Here is a 9054-nt window from a genome sequence, read left to right on the forward strand (position 1 = left end):
ATTGATTTGAGATCTTCTTTTTAATGCAAGCATTTATCTCTGTAAACCTCTCTCTTATCACTGCTTTTGCCTAGGTTTTGATGTGTTGTATTTTGTTTTCATTTGTGTCTAAGTATTTTCTAAGTTCCCTTGTAGTTTATTCTTTGACCCATTGGTTGTTTAAGAGTGTGTTGTTTAGTTTTCACATATTTTGTATTTTTACCTTCTGCTGTTGACTTCTAGTTTCACTCCATTGTGGTCAGAGAAGATACTTGGTATGATTTCAGTCTTCTTAAATTTATTAAGACTTGCTTTGTGGCCTAATATGTGGACCGCCTTGCAGAACGACCATGTGTACTTGAGAAGAATTTGCATCCTGCTGTTCTTGGGTGAAGTGCTCAGTATAGGTTTGGTTCAATTATTCTGTAGTGTTAAGTCCTCTGTTTTTTTATGGATCTCTTTGTTCTATCCTTAACTGAAAGTGGAGTATTGAACTATCCTATTGTTACTATGTTTCTGTCTATTTCTCCCTTCAGTTCTGTCAATGTTTGCTTTATATATTTGGGAGTTCTAATGTTAGGTGCATGTACATTATAATTGTTATATCTTCCTGGTGAATTGACCCTGTTACCATTATATAATGTCCTTCTTTGTCTCATATGATAGTTTTGGTTTTAAAGTCTATTTTATCTTAGTATGGCCACTTCTACTCTCTTTGGATTCCTGTTTTCATGGAATATTTTTCCATCCTTTTAGCCTATGTGTATCTTAGATGTATAGCATGCCTCTTGTAGATAACCTATTAGTTGGTTCTTATTTTTTATCCATTCAGCCAATCTGTGTCTTTTAATTAGTATATTTAACCTATTACATATAAAGTAATTACTGACAGGAAAAGACTTAATATTGCCATTTTGTTCATTGTTTTCTGTATATAACTTTTTTGTTCTTTTATTCCTGCTGCCTTATTTTGTGCTTTGCTGAGTTTTTTATTTTTTTTATTTTTTTGTAGTGACACATTTTGATTCCCTTCTCATTTCCCTTTGTGTACATTCTATAATTTCTCTGTGGTTACTGATGTAATTACATCAAGTGTTTTAAAGTTATAGTATATTTTAAACGTAATTTAACTTCAGTCACATAAAAACTATTTCAGTTCTGCCTCACCCACTTTATGTTTTTGAGACAGATTACCTATTTTAATATTGCATGTTTGTTAACATAGATATATAATTACTTTTTATGCTTCTTTTGTTTTTTAAATTCTGTACCAGATTTAAAAGTGATTTATGCACTTACATTCGAACACTACATAATTCTAAATTTATATTTTTACCTTTACGAAGGAGTTTTATGTTTTTGTCTTGTTTTTGTTGCTCTTTATCATACTTCTGTTTTAACTTGAAGGACGCCCTTCAGCCTTTCTTTTTTTTTTCCAGCCAGTTTGTTTTCTGTTGATACCACAATGGTCAGATCTTGACCATGTACTTCCACGGTGGTCACAACCATTCCTTTCGTTGCTGCTGTGTGGTTTTCAAATTCTCCTCATACATGTTGAGCTGGCAATGCATAGCACATATTTTCTTGGGCTGCAGTTCCAGGGGCTTGTGCTTTGTGCCCTTGTAGAATTTCCTGATTCTCTTTCTGAGTCTGGTTAATGGCAGTGAGAACAAAGGCAATAGATCTGCAAACAACTCGAGTCTTAGAGAGTTTGGATGCTGTGCTGCCTGGCAGTTCAGAGACATGCAGCTGGTACAGCTCCACCTTCAGGTCATCCATCTGTTTCAGCAACTTGTCTTTCTAGCCTGAAAGTCTCAAGACTTAATCTTGGCTATGGCTGTACAAGGTTGTTTTTAAAGTACAAAACAGAAGAAAGAAGACGTTTTCTTTACCCAGACATTAGTTTATGTTAAAAATTATTGCAGAAGAAACTCAGGAGGTCAGACTTCAATATTATTCATCAGATTAATATAATTTGATCAAATCAATAATACTCGGCAAATTAATATAACAAAATACCACTTCCTGTCCATTAAATTGGCAAAAATCAGAGTCTTGCAATGATGGTGTTAATGAAGATGTGGTATTTTGGAGACTGTTGTGAGCTGCTGACAGGAGTGTGGATGGGTGCAGGCACTTCAGAGGCAGTTGGACAATATCTAGTAACATTAAAGATGATCATCCACTACAACCTAGAAGTTTTTACTCCTCTGCAAGGCCCTTGCTCCTTGAAGTGTAGTCCTAGGACCAGCAGCATCAACATCATCTGGGAACTTAATACATATGTAGAATTTCAAGCCTCATCCCACTGCTATCAAATCAGAGTCTCCATTTTTGTGAGATTTATGGGAGGATGGTATGCACATGAATATATGAGAAACTACTACACGTGGGAAAAGGAGACTTATAAAACTAAATAGTAGTATTCACAGTAACAAAATATTCGAAACAACCAGAAGTTCATGCACAAGGTAGCAGATACACTTTGGTATACTGTGATACATCTGTGCAACTCGAGTTACACATATACACAGCCAAAAAGCACAGGTGGTATAATACACCCCTGAAAGTACAGAGTGTAAAACAATGCTATATATTGTTTATAAACTTATAAACATAGTAAAGGAATAACAGCCTGAGAAAATGAGCACCAGATTTAGAATAGAGTTTGTCCAGGAAAGAGGGAAAAAAAGAATGAGATTAGAAGGCATATATAGGGAGCATTATACCTGTGATTCTTTAAAAATTTAAACATTTTGACAATAGTAGAATTTTATAGAGTGGGTGATGAGTACATAGCTATCCATTATATTATTTTCTATGTTTTTCCATATACTTTAAATAAATTTACAAATTTTTAAAGATTTAATTTAGAAGAAAGTCTTCTTTCCCACCCTAAATTGTATTATAAAGTAGCTTTTAGATTTCTGAAGTAATCACTATGAATTGGAAAAGACTCTGATGCTGGGAGGGATTGGGGGCAGGAGGAGAAGGGGACAACAGAGGATGAGATGGCTGGATGGCATCACTGACTCAATGGACGTGAGTCTGAGTGAACTCCGGGAGTTGGTGATGGACAGGGAGGCCTGGCGTGCTGCGATTCATGGGGTCACAAAGAGTCGGACACGACTGAGCGAGTGAACTGAACTGAACTGAACTGATGATACTTGTCATTCTAGTACTAAAGTACAAGGAGTACAACTGTTCTAAAGAGCAACCAACTGTGGATGTAGACCATGTTATTTTTGCTGCTAATGAAATCCTGAAAGTAATTAAAATGTTTGTGGAGCAAAATGGAAATCATTTTTTATTTACTTGTTTGGGAAAGAGTATGTGTTTGTCTCTCTACTTATACCTGATGAGGAAGATAATCTAGAATCAATATGATAACCAGTTACCTTAAGGTTCTTTTCTCAACCACATGTTATCAACCAACTGGAAATCTATTCTTATTTACTTGGTCATGTATAATGTAAACAGCATTTAACCCTGTCAGGATTGAAACAGAGAAATAGAGGAATTATAATATTTGTGTGTGTGTGTGTGTATTTGTGTGTGTGTAAACACAGTAAGTATCAAGCTTTTTCATTTGGAAACCTTCTAGTGATTCTATATGACTCACACCTCCCCTACACTAAGAAAAAAAATCAAGAGAAGACATGACTTTACTGGAATTATTCAGAAGCTACTCAACTGAGGGACATTTATATACATAATTCAGTAGAGAAAACAGAGTGCTGTGTAAGAAGAAGTTTGCTTGATTTACAGGAATTGATCATCAATATTAATGACCCACCAAATGCAAGTGTTACATTAAGGATTCAGTCCTAAAATCTATTGAGAAGGTTTAGAAACAGGCTATGAACGATTATCATAAGTTCTAAACAAAGTGTCAAGTTCCTCACCTGGAGCTCATCCTCAAAGATGAATGAGAATCAGTTCAGTTCAATCACTCAGTGGTGTCCTACTCTTTGTGACCCCATGGACTACATATGCCATCCAACCATTTCATCCTGTCATCCCCTTCTCCTCCCGCCTTCAGTCTTCCCCAGCATCAGGGTCTTTTCCAATGAGTCAGTGCTTCACATCAGGTGGCCAAAGTATTGGAGTTTCAGCTTTAGCATCAATCCTTCCTATGAATATTCAAGACTGATTTCCTTTAGGATTGACAGGTTGGATCTCCTTGCAGTCCAAGGGACTCTCAAGAGTCTTATCCAACACCACAGTTCAAAAGCATTAATTCTTTGGTGCTCAGCTTTCTTTATATATAGTCCAACTGTCACATCCATACATGACTACTGGAAAAACCGTAGCTTTGACTAGATGGACCTTTGTTGGTCAAGCAGTGTCTCTGCTTCTTAATATGCTGTCTAGTTTGGTCATAGCTTTTCTTCCAAGGAGCGAGTGTCTTTTAATTTCATGGCTGCAGTGACCATCTGCAGTGATTTTGGAGCTCCCAAAAATAAAGTCTCTCACTGTTTCCCCATCTATTTGCCATAAAGTGATGGGACCAGATACCATCTTAGTTTTCTGAATGTTGAGCTTGAAGCCAACTTTTTCACTCTCCTGTTTCACTTTAATCAAGAGGCTCTTTAGTTCTTCACTTCCTACCATAAGGGTGGTGTCATCTGCATATCTGGAGTTATTGGTATTTCTCCCAGCAGTCTTGATTCCAGCTTGTGCTTCATCCAGCCCAGCATTTTGCATGTAAGTTAAAAAAGCAGGGTGACAATATACAGCCTTGGTGTACTCCTTTCCCAGTTTGGAACCAGTCTGTTCCATGTCCAGTTCTAACTGTTCCTTCTTGACCTGCATACAGATTTCTCAGGAGGTAGGTCAGGTGGTCTGGTATTCCCATCTTTTTCAGAATTTTCTACAATTTGTGATCCACACAGTCAAAGGCTTTGGTGTAGTCAAAAAAGCAAAGGTAGATGTTTTTCTGGAACTCCTTTGCTCTTTTGATGATCTAACGGATGTTGGCAATTTGATCTCTGGTTCCTCTTCCTTTTCTAAAACCAGCTTGAACATCTGGAAGTTCACGGTTCACATACTGTTGAAACCTGGCTTGGAGAATGTTGAACATTACTTTACTAGCTAGTGAGATGAGTGCAATTGTGTGGTAGTTTGAGCATTCTTTGGCATTGCCTTTCTTTGGGATTGGAATGAAAACTGACCTTTTCCAGTCCTGTGGCCACTGCTGAGTTTTCCAAATTTGCTGGCATATTGAGTGCAGCACTTTCACGGCGTCATCTTTTAGGATTTGAAATAGCTCAACTGGAATTCTGTCACGTCCACTAGCTTTGTTCGTAGTGATGCTTCTTAAGGCCCACTTGACTTCACACTCCAGGATGTCTGGCTCTAGGTGAGTGATCACACCATCATGGTTGTCCGGGTCATGAAGATCTTTTTTGTATAGTTCTTCTGTGTATTCTGTGAATGAGAATAGAACCATGCAAATTCAAATGGTAGAAAATGAAAGTGAAAGTTGCTCAGTCATGTCCGACTCTTTGCAACCCCATTGACTATATAGTCCATGGAATTCTCCAGGCCAGAATACTGGAATTGGTAGCTTTTCCATTCTCCAGGGGATCTTCCCAACCCAGGATTGAACCCAGGTCTCCCGCCTTGCAGGCAGATTCTTTACCAGCTCAAATGGTAACATATATGCAAAAGCACAGTGGTGAGTACATCAAAATGCTACAGAGAAGTTAATGAGCCAGGAGTCTGTGGTAACTTCCCAGAGGAAATGAATTTTAATAGTTGTGAGAGGAAAGTGAAATCACAATGGGAAGGAGAAATAGCCAGAGGAGCCAGCTTCTAAAAAAAGAGAAGCTGAGCCTGGCAAGACTATATTAACTTTATGACACAGTTTGAAAAGATTATCTCTTTAAATAAAGAATCTAAACTTTAACTTGGACAGGTTAACTTTCCTAATCATCTTATCTATAGAATAGGTAATATACACCACCTACTCATTGTGTGACCAATAATTAATGTAACATGCTTAGAGAAATTATGTTCAAAAATTCCATTAGTCACTAAAATTATGCTTGTTCACTATAGAGAATTCAGACCACATAGAAATACATAGAATGAAAAGTATACTCCACATTCCCGATAACATTGTCTTTAACACTTTTGTGTACATTTCTTCAATCTTTATTCCTTATACATAGTCTAATATTAACTATTGTTATCAATGCTATAATACTGTTTTGCATCTTTACACTGAACAGAATGTTGCGAAGAAACTTCCGTGTCAGTACATATAGGCTTACCTCACTGGTTTTTTTTTTTTAGATAAGAAGTAGGTTTATCAATATAGGATACTTGTGAAGGATAGAAGCAGGCAGGCAAGAGAGCTCCTCCCCAAGAACTAAGTGGGCTACATTTTTATAACAAAAGGAAAAGTGGGGAGGGAGAGAAAACCACCTTCTTCTGCTTCCTTTGTAAAGCTATTGCAGGAAAATTGGTCCCAAGGGGATGGTCATGTCCCAGGTCTCTGACAAGTTCCTGGGATGGGCCCCCAAGTGAGAATCCTTGGCTTTACACAGGAAATAATTCAAGAGCAAGCCATAGAAAACAAAGCAGAGATGCACATTCCATGGGCAGCATGTGGGCCATCTTAGAAGGCAGGAGCAGCTTACTTCACTGTTTTTAAAGGCTATATAGTGTTCCATTGTGTGTCCATTCCTTAATTTACCTAACCAGGCCCCTATATATGAGCCAACAGTCTTTTACTAGGACATTCTAGAACATACATTTTTGCACTGTGAGAGTATTTTGTAAGAAATAGAAATGCCGAGTTGAAAGTGTGAAAAGTTTTCATTTTAATAGAGTTTGCTAAATTATTCTTTGAAATTTCTTATTGATTTATCCTTCCCCACTTTCCTTCCCACAATATAGGCCCAGAAAACAGAAGACAACCTATTCACATTTCAAAGCATAGTAGATGATGTATTTGTTATCATTGAAAATGCACATTGATAAGAGCCATGAAGACTGGGAGCTTGATCAGCAGTGTTTCTGTAAGTCCCTTCCAGTGAACCCCTGGACCAGTCCAGTATGGACATTGCTTCAGGTCTTACATGCTTTTTTTCATTGAAACAAGAGCTCCATATATATATATATATGTGTGTGTGTGTGTGTGTGTGTGTGTAATATACATGCATAAGCATACATTATCAGATACATTATTGGTATTATTATTTTGAACACACTGATATCTGTTAGATCAATTAACAATAAGAAAAACAATTATTTTACTTCCAAAAACAAAAAAACTGGGAACTTCCTGGATGGTCCAGTAGCTAAGATTCCATGTTCCCTATACAGGTGGCCTGGGTTCCATCCCTGGTCAGGGAACTAGGCCCCACATGCTTCAGCTAAGACCCAGAGCAGACAAATAAATAAATGAATAATATTAAGACATACAGACAAAGAAACAATCCAGAGACCCAGAGAGACAGGATTCCCAACTATTATGAAGATGCCATCTGCCCTGTATACTATTTTTTGTGCTTGACCACAGAAGCTAAATCTCATCAAAATGAAAAAAAAAAAACCAAAAACACTTATTGGCAGGAAGTACCACCTTAGGGAGCTCACTGGTGGGGGCAGAAGTGGACAGAGGTGGCTTTAAGAAACAACTCCAGCTTTCTAACTGACTAAGCAGCTTCTAACTAGCCCAACCTGAGACAGAAATGAGTGAAGGCTGTCAAAGGGTGAGAAAATGAAATTGTCAGGGAGGAGAGAACTATCCCCAAGTGACTGAGGCACCTTCTGGCCTCATGTACTTCCTTGTCTAGCTTAGATCCCAGGGCCCATCAGTCAGTCACTTTTTCTTTATTTTTTTAACATTTTTATTTATGTATTTGACTGTGCCGAGTCTTAGTTGCAGCATGTGGGATCTAGTTCCCTGAACAGGGATCGAACGCTGGCCCCCTGCACTGGGAACTCGGAGTCTTAGCCACTGGACCACCACGGAAGTCCCCAGGCAGTCACTCAAAGATATGTACCTCTTCTGTATCCCCTTCCTCCAGGTGCTTGCGAGGTCAACCTGAACCCCTGGGAGCCTGCCTTCTGTGACCGTCACACCAGCAGACAGCTGCACTGTGAGTCCCGACCTGCGATCTCAGTGACACTGCCCAGGAACCCACACAGTTCCTCTTGGGTGTTGGGCACCTGTTCCCACCTAAGCTGTTCTCCACTGTCCCTTAATCTATCTTCTCTCTGAAGGAGGGATCCCTCCTCATGCTTCACAGAGAGTTTGAAGCCATCCAAGAGGACATCGGTCATTTTCTTCTGCACTCCTAATTCAGTGCTTCACACATGCTATGTGACACCACAGTTATCCACTCCCTTGCTTTCTGAAGTCTCCCAGAAACGTCCCACATGCTGTAGCATCGCCTTGCTTGAGAGGGTGGGGAACAGATGCAAATGCTCTCCATCTTCTCGCCACCACTCCAGCTCTCTACTCCCTGTAACAGCCATGCTTCTCTGAATGTTCGATTCACTTGATCGCTCCCCTCCCCCACCCAGTCTCGCCTCACTCTTCAACCCAGTCTGATTTGCCTCCCACCCACCATTCCTCTGAAACTGATCTTGCTAAGGTCTTAACTACCAGTTAGGCTTCTTCTCAGACTACCTTTACATTTAACAGCATTCCTGCCACAGCTCCCAGACTCTACCTCTTCTTTGAGAGTCAGTGAAGAAAAATGATCCCCAGGATTCCCAACAAAATTCTCACAGCCTCTGATCCTGGATCAGTCACGGAACACACAGGCTCTTCTGATATCCTGGCCAGAGAGTTTCATATGTACATATATGTAACTTTTTAACAGTTACCTAGTATTCCGTTGCATGAATGTGTCATAATGTATTCAACTTCTCCTTTGATGATGGGCATTTAGGTTTTTCTAGCAATTTGCTAACATAAATAATGCCAGGATGCACTTTCTTGTACCTTGACCACCCACATACACTCTCATACTCAAACTATTCTTTCTTCACCAAACTCATCAAGCTCATAACTGCTGAATTGTGATTTTTGTGTTTTTAAGGAACTTTCCATCA

Source organism: Bos taurus, chromosome 4, assembly GCF_002263795.3.
Source record: "Bos taurus isolate L1 Dominette 01449 registration number 42190680 breed Hereford chromosome 4, ARS-UCD2.0, whole genome shotgun sequence".
Classification (NCBI taxonomy): domain Eukaryota; kingdom Metazoa; phylum Chordata; class Mammalia; order Artiodactyla; family Bovidae; genus Bos; species Bos taurus.